This window comes from Pocillopora verrucosa, chromosome 5, assembly GCF_036669915.1.
Source record: "Pocillopora verrucosa isolate sample1 chromosome 5, ASM3666991v2, whole genome shotgun sequence".
Taxonomy (NCBI): Eukaryota; Metazoa; Cnidaria; class Anthozoa; order Scleractinia; family Pocilloporidae; genus Pocillopora; species Pocillopora verrucosa.
Genome location: NC_089316.1, coordinates 6,616,986 through 6,637,707, shown reverse-complemented (window position 1 = coordinate 6,637,707; position 20,722 = coordinate 6,616,986). Strand labels below are relative to the sequence as shown.

Here is a 20,722-nt window from a genome sequence, read left to right as displayed (position 1 = left end):
ATTGTAACTTCTTCGGTTATATTTATTAAATCTATAAACCAGAGTAGCATCAAACCATGTCTGATTGTCCACCTGGTTGCCAAGTGAACTTTAATATAACTTGACATTAGCTGTAAACAACACTTGTAGGTGTTCATTCCTAGTACTTTCCAGTTCTTGCGAAACGAAAGAGGCCGAGTATTTTTATTCTTACGGAAAGGATAAACTGGAGTACAACTTATCCACGTGAAAGTTTGTACACTTAGCTTCTTCTTCAGTTTGTCCTTAAGCAGAGTTTAAGGCTCGGAAAAACTTTTTAAACCCAGAACTTAAGTAATCACATGGGCCAATTGGAACAAAAAACAACATCCCAAAGGAACCAATCAGCGCCCAAAATATGACATTAAAAAAAAGCTCTACAGGGCAGGAAAACGCGGGTAACCATTTCGCGTTTGATTTCGAGCTTTTCCTCCTGATTGGATGGCGTAGGTTTGTTGACCAATCACAGAAAGCGATATAACAAAACCGATGTGATTCCGTATTACCCTCCACACCCTAATTTATATAATAGGAGGTAACTTAATAGTTGTTTGACACTGCATATAAACAGCGAAGGTGTAGGTCGGCATAGAAAAAAACTGTACCAGTGTATTGCGTAATTGACAGTCTTCATTTCAACTTAATTCTACGTCAGAAATAAATATCACAACATTCAGTATTGCGTGCAATAACATCTTTATTAGACTGATGGGGCATGCTATAAATACATGATCACTCTGCGTCACTCTACAAAATGACGATAAATACTGACGATAAATATCGTTATGACGATAAATACTGGAGGAAATTCAATAAATAATAAATTCTAAAATCAAAATTATTATGGCGAACTTTTGATCTTGTACACAGCGCCCTATTGGGAGGGGCGAACAACCATTAGAAGCGAAAACCTTACTTGGAACGAGGTTAGTAAGAAGGATATCTCTCATAATGTACACAAGAACGCCAAAGTATCGCAAGTAAAAAGCGATTTAATTTGAAGAGAGAAGCACCAGGCTCCTACCAGTCTTAAACTTCGCAAATAACTTGGTAACCAAGATGAAAATTATTTTCATATAAAAAGGCGACAATTCCAGGCAACCCATTTGCCGAGTTCAGATGAAATGGTCCTTTACAAGGCTACACTAAATGCTTGGTCGGCTATTTACAGAAACTTTCAAAATAAATTATGCCCCATCACAGCATAGACTCAGATATCAACCAGTCCACACGGGGTAACATCAAGCGAAACACGTCAAGGTGGAGGATTGCTCGTCTGCATATATGCAGCATAGGGTGGCGGCCTCTCATCAGTAACTAGCATCTGTGGACAGAAAAAAAAAAAAACTTAAATTACACGAGATGGTTTTAGAAAAAAGGACTGTCCGAAGGCACCTGAAAACGTTTTTTTGTTTCACAAATTTGGCGTGACAGGGTTTTTCTTACGTCTCCTCTGAACTTTGCGCGGGAAATTGGCCCTCGGCTGGCCAAAATTTATCCCCTTGCGCATGCCCTACGTTTGACCGCTGTGTTGTATCTCGTAGGTTACGCTGTTCATGCAGCCTGCTTATCAACGGCAGAACTGAATAACGAAAGGCTACGCTACAGGTAGACGGTCAATAACGCAGGGCTCACGCATTCGAGGTGAAAAATTTAGCAAAATTTGCGGAGAAAAAAGGGGCTGGCATTTAAAACCGAGTCATTTTGTCGCCGTTGAGGGCACTTTTCTATTTCCAGTGTTTTTAAGGAGAAAATGAATTTTTGAAAATATTTAGGGGTGTACAAAGTTTTGGAGGTTGTTCTGTGAAAGAAAAGCGGCAAGGAAACAACGCTTACATACAACAGAATAGAAAATCGAACGTGCAAACGACTCCAAATCCGTTTTCCGCGCCAAAGCTTAGCGCACGCGCAGACGCTTGTCAGATCAGTCCATGCAACCTGCTCACTGACTACAATCATTATTTTGCATACCTGAGATTGTATTTGGGTCTGTATCTGTGGACTAAGAGCACTTGCGTGTGTCACAGTCACTGTACCAGCCGGGTTGGACCCAGGGGGAACAGCCCAGTAACCAGGCTGTTGGATGGTTACCCCAGGCTGTGAGTGTAATGAAGTAAAAAAATAGAAATCAGCGTCAATATCAGGTATTTGATTCATAAATGGCACACACATGAACAGCCCTCAAAGTTATGAACTAGACTTTGGTAATTAAAACCTTTAAATATTATGTCCACTTTTAAATCAATAGCTCACTGATATCTTATTGGCCCTCAGCAGCGCAATTCATGCATGAAGTGCACATGGTTTCCTCAAAATTGTATGTTCCGGCAGGCAACGAGAAGGAAACATTAAAACAAAACCACCTATTAGATTTTTAAGGTTGTGTAAAGTAACCAATCAAATCGCCGGAAAATGAAAGACAAAGAAGCCGTTGTGTGGCAAATTTTGCAAAGTGCTGGATTAACAAAATTATTTGACTGTATTGACTAATAAGCCCTGTATTTAGGTAATTAAATTGGGCACTTTCCAAATGGATGAAAAAATGTAGTTCAATTTCCGTTACTACCAACTGGTGCATAAAAACTATACAGACAGACTTTCCATGAAGTATTCTATATGAACAGGACAAATCTATTTGGTTTAGGCTTAAATAAGTACTACCATGTGATGGACTGGCATCCCATCCTGGGAGGAGTAGCATTCACTTGTTTTTGATGGGTTATAAACTTGTTCGAGTTTTTTTATTGTAAGAAGAACAAAGAAAGAAAGAAAGAAACAGATATGAACAGAAGCAGACAAAAGTAAACAAGAACAAATGAAAATTAACAAACAAACCACAAAAATACACAATTACAAAACAAAATCAAGCTAAAAAAAAACCAAACAAACAGAATTTTTTCTTTGTCCCACACTCGTGACAAGACCAAAAAAACATCTTTTTTTTTTACCCAGCCAAAAACTTACCATCTTTCTCATTTTATATACATTTTAGACAATTTTAGCTTAATGAGTTTCAACACTGCAAACTTGAAAGTGACTATGCCACAAGACAAACAATAACACTTCAATACATGTGCATTCATCCTTATTTGAGACCACAATCTTTTTTTCAAAATAGAACTCACATGAACTTGCTGTTGAACGTAAACTTGAGGCTGGGCTACTGCTGGGTAAGCTGGTGTTGTAGTTGTAACTCCACCGGTTGGCTGAATGATAACCATACCTCCCTGTGGTCCTGTAAATGCAGGCCGCCCAGGCTGAATGTATGTCACTTGTTGATTGGTTACCGTCTAACAACCAGAAGTAAAATTCAACTCTTTCAGTCCCAAAACTTCTCCTCATAATACCAATCTCTCAATCAATACAACCATCATTGAATTTAAAACATTCATTGACTGAGTTTAGTCTGGCAGTATGCAAAAATATTTTGCTGTTAGTCCTGAAGTGTGGACCCTGCTGACTATTTATTAATAACTGAAAAGAAACCATCCTGCTTATTTTCAAGTTAAGCTGTACCTGATTGCCAAAATAGAGGTTCTTTTTTAACATGGTTGCTGACTAATTACTAGTTATGAACTAATAACTAAGTGCAGTGAGTAAAAAACAAATTGTAAGAGATAAGCTGGAACTCCAATGTTTAAGATCTTCATGTACTTTTGAGCTGTGGTTAATACAAGCTAGGGCACTGTGTTATGTTCTTGGACATGACACTCCTCTATCATGGTTTCTCTCCTGTACCAAGGAGTACACATCTGTACTAGTTGCTCCATGCATTTATGCCTCTGACACTAGCACTAATTGAATGATCATCTAACATTCTGTGCCTTCGTAACCTTCTCACTCCCAGACCTTATTAGGAATTCTCCTTATTCTCCTTGGAAATTTGGTATTGGATCAAAAATAATCCCCTGATTGACACTTCCCTTGTGAAATGGCTTTTGGAATTCCTAGGAATTCCCAACCATAACAACTCTGGTTCTAAAAACCTAGAAATTCCTAGAAATTCCCAGAAATTCCAAGTTTATAGCCAACAGGACTTGGAATTCCTAAGAATTCCTAGGAATTCCAACTCAGAGAACCAATGACTTTCCCTGAAAAGCTGTAAATCTAAAAAATTCCTAGGAATTTCTGGGAATTTTTGGGAATTTTTAGGAATATTTAAGAATTACTGGGAATTTTAAGCAAAAATTTGAGGCTAATGATATAAAATAAATACTTTAAATGAAAAAACCCAGCTAAAATTCAAGTATTCAATGAAATTTATTTAGAAGCTTAATTAAGGCTTACATGTAAAATATTTTTGATTCATTATTAACATCAATGTGTGGTAATATTAGGATGGAATTTGATTTTTCTTTTCTTGAAAACTTCATAAGGATTAATCCTCAATTACAGCTATTCATATAAAATAGTCCTAATCAATCATTAATCCATGACATCTGAATTTGAAAAAAATATATATATAATTAAAGCTCAGACCAGGCCTTTAAGATGGCTATGAGGAAAAGGGCATTCATTGGATTCTCAAATTGAGAAATCTATGTTATATTGAGTGACTTTTATATTGGAGTTAGTACATCTCTCTCAGATTTTACTAAAAAAGGGCTGAATACATTATTTTGTTTTTACCAAGGAGGGCTTCTTTATGTAATAAGGTTTGTTTAATAACAATTTCTATTATAAATCTTGAATGTTCCCAAACGTGACTAAAGTAATCTTGAAACCTTACTGATAGGTTTATTTCATTGTAAAGCATAAGCTTAAGAAACTGCGGCATGCAAGTGACCGATTCGATTCTCAGAATTATTCTAGTTTCAGTTGCGCCGAGCGTTATGTAAGCTTAATTCAACCAGCTACATCTATTCTTTTATAAGATTTTGATCACGTAACGAATATCGCAATTTTTACTCACCACAAACTTTCAAAATCGTAGCTTTACAGATGGCCACTCGACCCTTGTTTGTACCAGTCAATATGTGTGGTGTTCGGATGGCACGAGAAACGGAGATATATTCTTTGATTTCAACACAGAACTTTTAATAATTTCTAACATGTGTCGTCGCCATTACCGGAAGTGATCATACATCGAATCATGAACGGAAGCGAGGCTGAATTAATGTAAACGTAAATCGAATACAGCACATCTCCCCCTTTAAGATAATAAAAGAGAAACTACTTAGACATACTTGTTTCTTATCTAGCGTGAAATTCAAAATCAAAACAACGTCAATCAAATGTCCTCAAGTAATCGTCATTTTGTTAAGAAACACATCCTGGGTAGCTATTGTCATTTGTCTCTGCACTAAGTCTCACACACACTAGAATACGCGTTCATAGTTATGACTTTCTGTCTGAGAAACCAGAGAAAATCTGGCCAGAAAGTATAACTTCACTTATGGCACATAATCCTTCAATCTAGATGAGGGCTTAGATTGACGGCCAGATCTGGTGTACACTTTTGATGTGCCAGTTCCTTCTGCAGTGTTAGCTGTTTGGGGTGAAGGAAGTTTAGGTGATGGAGGTACTGGCACCGGTGTGGGTTTGGCTGGAGATGTAGCTGCAGCTGGGGGTGGGGGTGGTATCTTGTTGATCTGTACTCTATTCCTTCTATATGACCCAGTGTCCGTATGGATCACATAAGAACGAGGTGTGCACTTCTCCACTACTATTCCAGACTGTCCTCTGTCTTGTACCATCACTTCATCTCCCTTCTCTAAGGGAACAAGAGGCCTCGCCGAATGCCTTCTGTCAAAGTGCAGCTTCTGTTTGGTTTTGTGATTGTCTTCAAACTGACGTAGGGCATGATTCTGCACAAGGTTTGGGGACAGCTGAGACGGGGCCACCGGCACTTTGGTTTTTAGCCTCCTTGACATCATTAGCTCAGCTGGAGAATAACCATTAGCCAATGGTGTCGCTCTATACTGTAGCAAAGCAAGATAAGGATCTTGAGAGCCAGCTAGGAGACGTTTAGCTGTTTGCACTGCTCTCTCTGCTTCACCGTTGCCTGAAGCATGACCTGGGCTGCTAGTGACATGTCGAAACCCGTAATCTAAAGTGAACATCTTAAATTCCCTTGATGTATAGTAGCTGGCATTGTCAGATTTTACTTGATCTGGAATTCCGAATCTGGAAAATGCACGTTTCATCCTGTCTATGACCTCTGCTGAGGCGGTTGAACTCAGACTAGCTACCTCTATCCATCTGGAGTAGTAATCAATCATTACTAAATACAGTCTTTTATTGAGTTCATAGACATCAGTGGCTATGTATTGCCATGGTCGTTGTGGGAGCATGGTAGGAACTAGAGGTTCTGGAGGATTTTTCCTGTTAGACTGACACTTGCGACAGTTTTCAATTAACTCCTCTATATTCTTCATCATGCTTGGCCACCACACTGTGTTTCTGGCCAATGCCTTGCACTTGACAATCCCTTGGTGACCGTCGTGGATCTTATCCAGGACTTCCAATTTCATAGACGATGGTATAACGACTCGAGGTCCCATCATCAACAGCCCTTTAACCACTGTCAGCTCTGCTCTATGAGCAAAATAAGGGCTGACTAAACCCTTGACATTATGTTTTTCAGGCCAACCTTCAGCTACATAGTTCATAATTTGCCTGCATGCTTCATCCTCCTGTTGATGGATCATAATATCATCTAATTTGCTATCACTGATAGGCATTCCAGCTATGACTTGATGAGCATATAAGTTCACTTCCTCATGAAATGAATCACCTGATTTGGCTGGTGTTGGAGAACGGGATAGCGTGTCGGCAGTGTACAACAGTTTTCCTGGCACATGAACAGGTGTGAACGAGTATCTCATGAGCCTCATTCTCATTCGTTGAATACGTACGGGTAGTTGATCCAACTCCTTCGTGGATAGCAGTGGTACAAGAGGCTTATGATCAGTCTCTAGTATAATATCCTTTCCCAGAATGTAATCTGTGAATCGTTCACATGCGAAGGTACTAGCTAAGGCCTCCTTTTCAATCTGGGCGTACCTTTTCTCTACATCCAGAAGGCTTTTGGACGCATACGCCACTGGCGCCCACCTGTCACCGTGCTTTTGCAAAAGCACTCCGCCAAGTCCGTATGAAGACGCATCTGCTGACACCTTGGTCTCTAGTGAAGGATCATACATTTGCAACACTGGGCTGCTCGTCAAGCATTGTTTAATCTCTTTAAAAGCCTGTTCCTGTGCTGGACCCCAGCACCATGCACTGTGAGAGCTCAAGAGTTCACGTAGAGGTTGTGTCATAGTAGCAAGGTTGGGTACAAACTTCATGAGCTGGTTCACTGTACCCATCAGACCTCTTACCTCACTCACATTCTCTGGAGCACGCATTTTCAATATAGCCTCAACCTTCTCTGGAGAGCTTTCCACACCATTAACTCCGATCCGATGACCTAGAAAGTCAATCTGGCTTTTGCTGAATTGGCACTTATCCTTATTCAAGGTGACACCTGCTGCTTTCAGCCGTGTTAATGTCTGTATGAGTCTCTCGTCATGTTCCTCCTGGTTCTTTCCGAACACGACAATGTCATCCATGAGACATACCACACCTTGTTGACCACCTAGTATTCGGTAGATCTCACTCTGAAACTTCTCAGGGCCAGATTTGATACCGAAGGGAATTCGCTTGTATCGAAATCGACCAAATGGTGAGATGAACGTGGTCAGTTTCCTTGAATCTTCATCTAAGCAGATTTGGTGGAAGCCCGCATTGGCATCCAGTTTAGAGAAAACCTTAGCACCTCCCATCAGAGCAATTGTATAATCCACTGTGGGGAGCATGATTCTTTCTCTCTTCACTACTTCGTTAAGCTTCGTGAGATCCACACAGATCCTCACTTTGCCATTTCCTTTAGGCACCACGACCATAGGAGAACACCATTCCGATGGTTCTGTGCACCGTTCTATAACATCTAGCTCGATAAGCTTGTCAAGTTCAGCTTTGGCTAGAGGAAGTAGTGGAATAGATATCCTCCTGGGAGTCATCACACTGTATGGCTCTGCGTTTTGCTCGATCTTAATCTTATATTCTCCTTCTAGCTTTCCTAAGCCTTTGAACATTGATCCGAACTCCGCTGACTGGATAGGATCTGACGTAACTTTTCCAATGAACTTAACGACACCTAGATCTGCACAAGCGTCTCTACCTAGCAATAGAGAGCCTTTGGGGAACACATATATATCCTCTGTGATTGTCTGATCACCTTTCTTTAGTTCTGCAGTAAAGAATCCAAGAGTTGAAAGGTTGCTTTGATCTGGGCCACTAAGAGGCCTGTCAGGCTTCTGCAAAATGAAGTGTGAAAACTGTGTATCATACACAGCTTTGGAAATGACTGTCACATCTGCTCCAGTATCAACAGCAAATTTCAGGCTCTGACCTGACACCTGGACTTCCGTAAACCATGCACTCCTACGTTTCCTGTTGTTGATACTCTCAATAGAGTAACTTTCATCACTGATGCTTCCTAAGAAGTAGTACTCATCTGAGTCAGACTGCACTTCTGCTACCTCTTGTACAGACCCTTTTCCTTTACTACTCCTGCAGACCTTGCCCCAATGTCCTGGGCGTTTGCACTTGTTACATTTACTGTCTTTTGCAGGGCATCTTTCTCTGGGGTGCACCTCCTTTCCACACCACCGGCATGACCGGCTATTCGACGCCTGGGAGCAATTTGATGCACTATGTTGAACTGCCTGCACTTTAGAAGTCTCTCCTTTTATATCCTGAGCCCACCTTCCAGAACATTCTTCTGCTCTACACTCATTTATCGCTTTTTCTAAAGTCAGTTCACCATCTCTCAACAGCCGTGCTCTGACCTTATCACTATTTATACCCAATACGATCTTATCTCTGACAAAATCGTCCTTTAGTTCACCGTAGGCACACGTAGACACGAGAGTGTTAATTTGTGATAAGAAATTATCGAAACTCTCACCTTCTGATTGCGTATACCTGTGAAACTTGTAACGTTCATAAGTAACATTTGTTTTCGGCGTGCAGAACCTCTGGAATTTCTCCAGAATTAATTCCGGATCCAGTTTGTCCTCTGCTGGTACATGTTCCTCCCCTTCGGGGTCACCTACCGCTGGAGCCCATGTGAAGCCATTGTAGATTTTCAGCGCCTCCTCACCTGCGAGATTTAGCAGTATAGCACTTCTCCTTTCCTTACTGGCAGTAGATAATCCAATGGCGTTCACATATAATTCGTACTGCTGCTTGAACAACTTGAAATTCTCACTTGCATTTCCCGATAGACAAAGAGCTTTCGGTGGTGGAAGATTCGTAGCCATATTTCCGCGTAATTCCTGATCACTGATCGCTAAATATCCGTTCTGGACACAGTTTATATCTTCTTGTTCACTTCTGACACCATGTGGTGTTCGGATGGCACGAGAAACGGAGATATATTCTTTGATTTCAACACAGAACTTTTAATAATTTCTAACATGTGTCGTCGCCATTACCGGAAGTGATCATACATCGAATCATGAACGGAAGCGAGGCTGAATTAATGTAAACGTAAATCGAATACAGCACAATATGTCAACTGTTGTCCCTTCTTTTAACTCCACGGCGCCAACGACTTTCATTTCTTTTACAACACTCACGCTGTTCTCGTTTTCTCATTGAACCACAATAAAAGCTATCTTTAGAAATGTTATATTAAGCAAAACAGTTGAGAAAAACGATCAACCGATGAAAAGTACATTCAAAGATGAGCGCCAAATAGAGTCTCCTTTGTTTCCGATCACGGGCATGATCATGTGGATCTTCCAGGACTTGTAATTGGCTAGCAAAGTGAATCCGCTGGCTTGGCGATTGTAGTGTTAGGAGAAGCGCACAACTTTATTCTGACTTCTCCGACCGGTTCTCTGCTTCTAGACGATGGATACCTTGGTGATATAAATAATGATGTGAGCTCACTCTATGTAGAAATAATCGAAAAGAATCGATCGTATTACAAATGCACGATTTGTGGCCGAAAGTTGTCGAGGAAACAAAGACTCGAAACTCACTTGAGTTGTGTTCATGGCAGGTGAAATACAAGCTAATCACAGCTTTGAATGCGACTACAAATCGTCTTTTACCCTCATATTTATAAAAGAAGGATACCACATTAGGAAGTATAAGAGATACATAGATGATCCCAGTGTACCAGTACCTAAATCTACAAAGCTTGACCGTAGCAAGCAAAGGTGAAATACAGCAACATGTTCCAACACCGCCATCTCGATTCCTCAGTCAGTCGTTTCCACTGAACTTAAAGCAGTAGTGACAACAGAGTAGAGTGCGTCTTACAAAGGGGAAACATTTGTACAAGAGACAGAAGCAACTATATGCGATTACAGAGGTGCGTTGGAACTCTGGTCCACAAATAGTTATGCACTGTCCGAAGTATAAAACAATTTTGTTGATAGCTGACAGACAGAGAAGAACAACAAGTAAACTTTAGAGCTGTTATTATTGAAGTGTGACTTGCAATTTTCATTTTTATATAAAGAAGGACTTGTATTTTGCACCAAAAATAAAAAGGTGTAATATTTTTTGGGAGATCCAGTGATTGGGACATTTAAGAAATTAAGTTATGAAAGGAATCTTGGTTGGTACTTCTCACTACTAACAAGTCTTGTTGACAAATATTTTCAGATCAGAGTTTCAAATAAAGTAAATTGAAGATGTCATTTAAAAGGTGTTTTTTCTCAAAGGGCACATTGACTACCTCTGTCTTGTCTGCATGCCAAATGTTTGCAAAGCGTGTGGATGATCCACAAGTATTGGAACTCTTACAAAAATGTTTTGTAAGAATAAAAACAGCAAAACAAATTACAGCAATTAGTCACGAAAACAGAGCAAAAAACTGAAAAAAAAAACAGCAACAACAATGATGAAAAAAGAAAGATTAATTAGGTGTTGAATTTGTTTGTCTAAGGCATGAAATTTCTACTAAAAATGTTGTCAACAAAAAGTCTCTGACAGTGTTTGAGGCAACTGAGCTTGACTGTTCCAAGGTTTTCTAACAAAGGCAACCAGTAATGCAGGCTAGGGAAGTAACTTATGTTCATAACTAACAAAGTTCTTTAAGTGTAGATAACAATGTAGTTATTGTTAATTATTGTGGAAGTTGTGTACCAAGGAACAGCCAATGAATGTTTGATGATTTTGGCACATCAGTGAACATGAGACATTAATTTGCATCACAATAAAAGTATTTTTTGATCATGGAATCCAAGAGTTAGAAAGCAAATCTGTGATAAGAGTACATTGGATTAATTGGCAATTTCCATTTAACATAACTGACAGCTGGTTCATGAGAAAATCCATATTAATGTAAAGATTTACTAAAACTTAGTTTGAATAATAAATTTCATGATCTTTAAGTTATAAACATATACATGTATGTATATCTCTTGGCAAGTTTTGTATAGCATACCTTTTATTGAGCCAAAGTTTTAAGCCTCTGAAATTACTCCTTTTCTTAAAAGCTTCACATTCAAGGTGTTGAGAATTTCTTAGAATTTATGTAGACCTCAGGGTATTAAAATTGCCTCAAATTCAATTCCCAGAAATTCCCAAGAGTTCCACACTTCTTAAATTATAGGTAGTTTGTAAAGCTGAGAATTCCTAGGAATTCCTAGGGATTCCAAGTCCTCACAAAACTGGAGTCTTCCTTTCCCAGAAATTCCCAGTAATTCCAAGCTTTTTAAATCAGAGTTAATTTGCATAGTTGGGAATTTTTGATAATTCCCAGAAAACTGGGAATTCAGTTTGCAAGGGTCATTTGCATAACTGGGAATTTTTGAGAATTCCTAGGAATTCCCAGAAAACTGGGAATTCAGTTCGCAAGGGTTTTTTCTTTATTCTCATCACTTGCCTTCTTGATACTTCATTTATATTGTAAAGAGAAATTCTTTCTCGGTCACTCATGGGAGTTAAAGGGTTCATAGTCAAATTGTGGTACATGCATATCTAGCAAAAGATTCTTCCAAGCAAATTCATGAATACAAAGTGTCTGCTGACAGCAAAAACCATTCCTCTATAGTTATTGCTAAGTGTAGTGAGTAAAAAATAAATTGTGAGAGATACATAAGCTGGAACTCCGATGATAGAGATCTTCATGTTCTTTTAAGCTGTGGTTAATATAAGCTAGGTCACTGAGTTGTGTTCTTGGACATGACACTCCTCCGACATGGTCTCTCACTTGTACCAAGGAGTATAAAAGGGTACTAGTTGCTTCATGCATTTATGCCTCTGACACAACCACTGGTCGAATGATCATCTAACATTCTGTGCCTTCTTAACCCTCTCAATCCCAGATCTTATTAGAAATTCTCCTTACCGTTTTCCATACAGTTCTCATGATGTTACTTTTGGAAGTTTGGTATTGGATCAAAAAACATTCCCCTAATTAATACTCTTTTCCTTATTCTCATCTCTTGTCTGCTTGATACTATATTAATAGTGTAAGGAGAAATTCTGTCTTGGTCACTCATGGAAGTTAAAGGGGTCATAGTCAAATTGTGGTACATGTATATCTAGCAAAAGATTCTACCAAGCAAATCCATGAATACAAAGTGTCTGCTGACAGTACAAATGACTCCTCTTGGGGTGTTGCAACAAACAGCACCACAGCAGTAGATCGATGCAGTAAGAGCCAAAATGAACTGAACAACAGTGCAAATAAGAAGACAGGAGCTTAGCCCAGTTCCAACAGCAGCCATATGCCTCTTACTCGCAGAGTAACAATAGGCTTGAAGTAACTGTCATCGTAACTCTTGCAGTTATGGATATGAAAATAGTCAACCAGAGCAATACAGTAGGTGATGAACATGAACACAGTTAGAACACAAGCTGTGATGGCAAATCCCATGTAAGTGCCAATCTGCATAAAACAGCCCAAAAAACCAAGGTTACATTAATTCAAGAAACTCAATGCAAATATTTTGTTGTCAAGATAATAATAAATAAATAAAGTAAATAACAATGATAATAATAACAATAATAATAGACACTAACATACATGTAGGGCTCGTTATTTAAACCAGATCGAAACCAAACACACTTTTACCCAAAAAGTGAGCCTCAAGCTTCCTCCTAAAGAGGATTGATTCAATTAAATAAATCTCCTTCCACTGTTTGCTTTCTGCCACTGTTCACAAAAATAAAAATTCATATAAAAGGTCCAACAAAATTGAGGATTGTTTAGGATGCAGTTTGCTCAGACAACAGCTGTTTGAATAACCGCCTTTATAGTAATTAAGAACCCCACCTGGCAGGTAGACCTGTGGGCTATAAATTATACATGTTGCATAATTAGCAATTCATTTGAGCTATCATTAATCCTATTCATTCCGCCATTCACGTTTTGTCATGTTTTGTTTCAATATAAATACTTGTTAATGAGTGTATATTGTCCCAACCATAATATATGCAGAAATGATACCAAATATATAAACTCGCGAGTTTAGTTTGATATAGGATTATTACTTTGATAGTGTGTGTGTGAATAAAAAACTTTTGCAGAACCGAGTAGTTAACAATACAAAGTGCAGCCAAGGAACCACAAGAAAACTGAAAACAAATCTAGTGTGTAACAAGACAAAGAGCGTAAACCCCAGAATCACCAGATTTCAAGACCAGTGCCCTAACCACTCAGCCACTCCTACCTCCCACTGTGTTCTGCTATTTGATTTCTCTAAAAATTACAGAACCCTTAAGTTATTTTTTGGTCTCAGACTGTAAGCTGGTATGTTTGTTGGATTAGTGCATTGTTTTATCTATATATAAATCAATACCATTATCAAGCATTCTATATTTACATGTATAGAGGTGTAAGCAGCTTTAAACTCACCAAACACCTGTTAGGAGTTGAATCATCCTTAGCACCAATGTATTTAAAGATTCCTGTGAGAAGAATTTGTGATTAAAAAGAATAAAGTTCTCACTATACAGATAAATTCAAAACTTTTCATAATTATTCTCTATACACACAAAAATTCGAAACATGTGTATTAAGAGAGTGTCTCTGTAAGAGCGGTCCGGTCGATTTTGCTTGAGATACGGATTTCGCTCATTTCTTGTGTGTTGTAAGACATTCATATACCTATACTAAAACCACAATCCGTTTGATCGGATCTCTTTATTTTTCAGAGTTTTACGGAAATCAAATTTCACTCCAGCGAAGACTTGTCGAGACACTTTTCAAGACTTTAATTTAAGACAACTTTGGAGGACAATTTACAAAAAAATACGGAACTCTGCAAAAAACAAATACCACAGCCATATATATTAACTCTATCTTATCCATCGAGGCGACTTTCGTGAACATCACGTTTCAATCAAGGAAACAGGAAGACCTGAATGACACCTTATCGGTTCGCTTAAGTCACACACGCCAAAACCGATCAAATTCAAGGTAAATTTTTGAAAAAGTGAGGCGTTCTTAACTGATCCAACTAACATAGCTAGGAAGTAGGTGCCATAGAAAAGGTAACTACAGAAAAAAAAATTGCGGCCCGACCTTTACGAAAACTTTATAACTCCGTGAACATACAAACATATGCATTTAAGTATCATAATAAGCATTAGGACTCTCAGTCTTAAAGCAAAGGCATGCTTCGTGTTGCAGACAACTTTTGCTTTGCTTAGTATTCTTTTTTCTTTCAAGTGAGTTTCGTTCCAAATAGGACTGGCGTCAATTCATAGATTTATAAACAAATCTTTATCATATAAATAAATGTGTTTAGATAATCGAGATAACCATTGAACCTCTTGTATCACTTTAGAAGTAACGTGTCTTGTCTTTGCCTAACTCTGAGAGCGTGGAGCGGCAAAGACGCGAGACACGAGTCTCGCGTCTCGCGGCTTCTCCATGCTCACAGGGTACACGTGACCTCACTATCTTTAAGGAAAAAAAGAGACTGCTTGGAGTCTGTATTCTGTTCAACCATTTCATTAGAGTGACGCGAGTCTTTTCAATTGAATGAAAAAGTCACAAACCCATTCTCTACCTCACGAGCGTAACCACTGACCACTCATGAATTCACTCAGTAAGCTTCTTCTTTGGCGCGGAAATTGAAATGGTATCGAGTATACAAAGTTATAGTGAGTTTCTTTAGATCTCCCAAACTTGTATCGCGTTGGAAACAATTACAAGTACAGGAAGAAGTCGTTCGTTAGCGAGACGTTCATTATGTCTCAGGACTGCTTTTTGAATAGCAAAGATGGAAAAAACTTTGGTTCATCGCGTGCTTAAGTGGTTTGGTACGACTGTCTGAATGCAATGATGAAGTAAAACATCATTTGATAAGCTGCCACCTGTCTAAAGAGGTCTTAAGTGAGAATGAGTTCATCTTTGCAAGGAATGGCCTATTTCACCTCGCTTAGGAGGATAAACAAAAAAATGTGGATTTCCTACAGGCATCGCCACGCTTTGGGGAAGTTTTGGAGAAGTGCAAAGGTAACATGTCAGTATCCTGATCATAATGGTGTCAGGAAGCGTATCCAAGGCAGAGATGTAATTACCTCGCATATGTCTCAGTACATTCAAAAGCTGTTTGGAGTTATTATTCCAGTTGAATCAGGTAGTCCTCAGTATCTGTTTTTGTCTCGTGACATACTGCTCGAAAAGAGAAGAAACTCCTTATTAGATTACTAAAGTACACATCACGTTGAAAAACATAGATCTATGTGTAAGTGCTCTTAATTGCAGATGGAAATATGTACAATGTTGCTTGTTTGATAACCAATAATGTTTTTGTAGAAGATTAAATCGCCTGACAACGCATTACACTTATGCATGCGTACGGTTCACAATTATTTGCGGTCAGTTTTCCTCAGTTTGTATGATTCTCATTAACCAGTATGATTAAATTTGCATGCTAAAACACCCCTTATTTGATTAAGAATAAAAGTAAACAGTGATTGTCGGTTTTCAATTCCTGATGGATGCTACTGGGCTTCCCTAAACTGAGAAATTTGCAATCGCTTACCTCAGCTCTCTGTGTTCCATGCCGTAAGAAGCACAAGAAAAAAGTTGATGATAGTGAGTCTTGGCCGAGACAAGAAGAATCAGAGAAGAATCTACGGTCCTCGGAAACGCCACGTTTAAACACGAGACAACTAAGGTAAATTGAATTAAGAATTGAATTTGTTTTATTGAAAACTATCGTTCAGATTATAAGATACGCGAATTACTCTCTCCATACATTCTTGGGAACTGCAAAAACAACTTAAGAATAGTGTTCATTCCGTGCAATGGGGCATAGACAAAAGGTTCGAGTGGAAAAGACACTTTATTTTATACCACTGATGACAAGCAAAAAGGTCATATGAGTAACCCGGTTAAAATATATTGATAACTCTATTAATTAATACCAGTTCTAATGTAAAGGAGAAAGTTATGAGAATAAAATAACAGTTGTCTGTACCACGAAGCATGCCTTTTAGACTGGGAGTCCTGAAGCTTTTTAAGCATGTATTCGAATATCTTATGGCGATAAGCCCGCCACCCACCTCACCCCGCGCTATACTGTTTTCACTCAGCGGCTGATCAGCGGTCACGTTTATGAGGTAAACATGGCGATCGCTTCTTGATTACCATTCTTGTCGATAAGAAATCAAAATACCAGCGTGATATTGCCTCTAAGATGAAGCAGAGTTCCGCAGTTTTTTTAAATTGTCCTCCAAAGTTGTCTTAAATGAAAGTCTTGAAAAGTGTCACGACAAGCCTTCGCTCGAGTGAAATTTAATTTCCGTAAAACTCTAAAAAAATAAAGAGATCCGATCAAACGGATTGTGGTTTTAGTATAGGTACATGAATGTCTTACAACACACAAGAAATGAGCGAAATCTGTGTCTCAAGCAAAATCGACCGGACCACTCTTACAGAGACACTCTCTTAACCATTCTGAAGAAGAAAACCGTACCCCCATAATTTATTTTAATAGTGGTAATTTTATGTGCTATTAAAGTTTACTTTTACCCAGGAGGATATAGCAAACTGTATGGATATGACCCCACTTTTCCAGTCGTTCATTATAAGCTAACTCAAACTCAGTAATCCTGCATTGAGTGTTTAACCAGCTTTTGTACATTTCGGGCGAATGCTACGGTAATGGTTTCATAGGACCTTCGCTTGAATGCTGATATTGATCCGAATTTTCTTTTTCGCCTACTGAAGGGCTTAATTTCATCCCTGTAACCGGTTTGTCTGGGCTTTGTTCCATCCCGGGTGGTGTCTGTGGAGAAGGTGAGACTTACAGAAGAGACCGCCAGAACACAGATTAGCACCAGGTTATACTTCTTCCTCTTCCACGGCCTCACTGCTACAACACCATCAATGTTTCAGTACAGAAAAGGTAATAACTAAAGATATTCAAATCACATCGCAAGGGGAAAGGGTGAGGGGTGAGGGGATGCATTATAAAAAAATGACCGTCATTTATGCGTACCTTTACCGAAGTGATTTAAGTCTTTTGAGGGCTTCACTGGATCACTGGATCACTGGACCACTGGATCACTGGATCACTGGATCACTGGATCACTGGATCACTGGATCACTGGATCACTGGATCACTGGATCACTGGATCAAAATGAATCAAATAAATTGAATAATGTACAGTAGATATGACTTGCCAACCAGACTATTTTTTTACTATTTTTTGTTTCAAAATAATAGGTTTAAAATTGTTTAGAAAAAGCTTTAAAATAGTCTGGAAAAATAGAGAAAAAATACAAAAAATTAGGGAAAAAATAGTTTAAATAATAGATATAAAATAGATATAAAATAGGCACTATTTTTGTAAGGGTAAATTTATAGGCACGATTGATTATGATATAATGAGTCACTAACTCAAACGCCGTAAGCTTCAAGCTGTTTGAAGACGATCAGGAACTCGGAAGCAAAGTTTCATACTGATGACACGAACAGTAACAAGGATTCTTTAGACGGTTAAGATATATTGAAAATGTTGACATTTCACTGAGCGTAATACGCATTGTATCAGCGACTACATGCAGACACGGAAGGTACTAAAAGCATTGCGAAAGAGGACAACTGAGTGTTGTATTGTTTAGACGCTAAGAAGAAGGTGACATTTTCAAGGATGAAAGAAATACGAATCACTCCATCGAGCATGGTCACCGAAACTTATAAACAGAAAGTTGCCAGCTAAACATTGGGAACAACTTCAATTATATTACAACGAGTTTCCATATAGTAGGTCTCATTTTCTTGGAATTTTTTAAAAAGTTAACAACTCGCGAAAGGAATACGCTTTCATTTGCAGTAATCTAGACTTAAAAACTCAAGAAGGCAGGGCGGGTTCGATTTACCACGAACATCCTGTTGCGTGACAAAAGGTGCTGTAATAGGCTCCTGTAAAACTTTGTTGAAATTAACTTCATGGTGTTTGGCTGATCAATTTTCTACACAGTAGTTGGTGGCTCGCGTAGCCACGAAATTAATTGCTGGTTTGGCCAATCAGCTACCGGTTATGGAAAACAATACAGCTGAGGTCACGATAGGACTTCCCGTGAAATAAATCGCGTTCGATCGATAACCCTTCCAAGTTCATCCTCTAGTGCGTTGTCCAACGAGCCACATTCTCTTCTGTCAAATCAGTTTCATTAGATGGCTTACTTGAACTTTGAATGCGTTCTAACTCTTTCAAAACAAGGCCTAATCTGTTGGGAATGAATTTTTACACAATACAGAGACAAACAGCAGTTATTGGTCTATTCCCCGCCAAAATTAGATTATGGCGCAAAATGAGTGAGTTCCGAGTCGAGACATCGTATGCGAGACGGAAGCGAAAATTACACCCGTAACAATGTAATTTCTTCTTAGAATTTGGAAAAGTTGAATTCCGTGGCAAGGAACCTGAATGGAGAATGGTAAATTTCGCGATTCAAAAGACGTTCAAGTCTGGTAATTTACTTTCGTTGATTTGTTATTACACGTAACATAATTTTTATTTTATCTTTTATTTTTACAAATTTTGTAGCAAAGGTTCAAGTTTACGTCAGTGATAGCATTTATTTATGGGATTTGTTAAACTAATTATTCTAACATTTAATCAATTCTCCTCGTAAATACAGTTTTAATTAGTTGGGTTTCAGTAGCATGATTTGCTTCAACTTAGCACACATCCTGAGCAAAAATCAAAATTGTAACGCAATCGTTGCCTGTAACAAAACAGGGCGGAAAGGTAAGGCGATAAGCTTCTCGCGCGTTTACAAGTCAAGTCCTTGCTTGCCCTTGTAATTAGCGTTGCGGTGTCACGACTCCTGTAATGTCATTAATTACATTCGTGATAGGAAAGCTTGTCAAATCCTCTTTTTCTTAAGAACGTTTACGAGCATAAAAAGGTTGCGACACTTTTTATTTTTTCATCACGCAGACACGATTATTTGCACGTTCACCGGAGATGAATTGACAGTCTTTACAAAGGATAACGGTCATTTGATCGCTTTCTTAGTATTCGGGCGCTGATAAAGAGCGCGGCAAAACTATGATTGCAATTTCTGTCAACGATTTCTGTAGAATTCTAAACAATCGGGTGCGTTTCCATTGCTGTGTTAACCACAGAGTATTCGATATATTTCTAAGTTGAAATACATTGAATGTAACTGATTTTTTTCTGCAAAATTACAACGGTGACGAAACTTTACAAAAAGCTTCTGCGCGTCTAGCGCTAATGAAAATAATACAGCCTCGAAGAATAATTATTTACTACAGATAGCATCCAATTTATGGTGAAACTGTAAATGTAATGATGGCACGCCATTGGTAACTTGACATCTTTCTCTCGATCTCCAAGGTATAAAACACGAAGGTGCCATCTGCCATACATGCAATCAAGACTCGATTCTCGGGATCTGTTGGAACTGCCTGGATTGCAAGGTTACTGCGGTGAACCTGTGTTCATATTGTTACATGACCGATAAACACAGTGTAACCCATGCCTTCTGCAAATATAATTCCTCCGATGACAAGGGGTAAGAACAACAGTCACTTTAATTATTCAGACTGGATTAACGAAAAGTATTTATTTTAGTCGTAGAAAGCATAGAAATAACTCTGAAGTTCACTTTTCGATATAACTTTATCTTTAACACCGTTTGTATCTCAAGTGAAACTCTTCGTCTTCTATATTTCATCACCTCAAGCGCTATTTGAAGACTGTGTTGCGTGACGAGCCAAACAAAGGCTGTGTTTGGTGTATTTTGAAGACAATTATTCATACAAATCACTTACTAGAACGAGCTGAAAAGAAGCTCTATACCATGAAGTCAAAATATTCGACGATTTTTGTGAGATCGAACTGAAATACGCTATGACTTCATCGGCGTAAGTGTCATGCAATTGTATATTTACTTTCTCAAACAGGAGAAGTCTCTCATTAACTTATTGCAGCTAATCAGAACTTCTTTAGATTATCACTTGATCCTAATCATGTTTCTAAGTGCGTACCTAAGCCTTGAAAAGAACTTTAGTTCCTTGCATAACATGATGTAGCAAAGCAACTCACTTGCCTAAAGAAGAAATGTAAAAAATACAAAGATCGCAAACACCATTACATGTTGCATTGTAGACATCGCGAGTTACATCGTCCCACTGCAATTCTCGACAAATTCGACAACTGTGCCTAAACCTCCGTCTGGGATGCCAACACCGTCGCCCTC

At 38.7% G+C, this 20,722-nt stretch overlaps 1 protein-coding gene across 1 annotated transcript in view; it reads left to right on the top strand.

The window, feature by feature from the left end:
• The window catches only part of LOC131772014 (CARD- and ANK-domain containing inflammasome adapter protein-like), a 99,630-nt gene that overhangs the window by 15,673 nt on the left and 63,235 nt on the right, over nt 1-20,722 (top strand). The gene's annotated exons all lie outside the window — the stretch shown is intronic.